Consider the following 977-nt stretch of genomic DNA (forward strand, 5'->3'; position numbering starts at 1 on the left):
TGCATAAAACTGAAACTAAAAAAGGCAAATGGTGCACACGATAATAAACTGACCCATTTACGCGAGCAGAGTCATGCACACAAAGACATCCAAGAAAAAAAAAAGGGGGAAAAGGAAAAGAAAAGGAAGAAGAAGAAGAAAAAAAGAGAGTAAGAATAAGAAAGAAATCGAGAAGGAAAAGGAAGACAGGAGGAATAGGAGAGAATGATGATGATGAAGATCGAGAGTAAAGAGAAAAAGCAAAAGAGGAAGAGAAAGATTATGAAGCAGCAACTTGGAAGGGAAAGTGAAAGAATAGGAGATGGAGGAGAATCAGAGATAACGCAAACGACTAAAAGAGAAACACCAAACAATAGGCCAGAGAGAAAACTGAAAAAAATAAAAATGGATGAAAAAGGTGAACAAGGGAGAGGGAGAAGAAGATAATGGAAGGAGAATGAAAAAGTGGAGGATAATAAGAGAGAAAAGGAGAAGAAGAAAGAGGAGGAAAATTTATAATGTTGAAATATATACTCCCCCCGTTACTCCTTCTTAAGTGCGTGTGGAATAAAAGGAGCGAGAGAAGGAAGAAAAAAGGGGTGAGAAAAAATTAAGTGTCAAGGGAGGGGGACAGGGGAAGGAATGAGAGAAAAAGGAGAATGAAAAAGACGAAAAGAAGTAGGAGAAAATAGAAGAACAAGAATACGAAGACAAAGCACGAGAATGGAGGGAACGCGAAGAAGGAGAAGAGGGAAGGGGAAGAAGACCCAAGGGAAGTAATAGCAAAAAGGGAACAAGAGAAAGAGAAGGAGGAGAACGAGAAAAAAGAAAAAGAAGAGTAGAAAAAGAAGAAGAAGAAGAAGAAGAATGAAAGTAGAAAAGAGAGAATAAGTAAGAGAAAAAGAACAAGAGAAAGATGATGAAGACGCGAGCCGAGGAATTACGACAAAGCATTTTCCTCTCTTCGTATTTTTTTTCTCTCTCTTTTTTATGCTTTC

This window comes from Penaeus monodon, chromosome 30, assembly GCF_015228065.2.
Source record: "Penaeus monodon isolate SGIC_2016 chromosome 30, NSTDA_Pmon_1, whole genome shotgun sequence".
NCBI lineage: Eukaryota > Metazoa > Arthropoda > Malacostraca > Decapoda > Penaeidae > Penaeus > Penaeus monodon.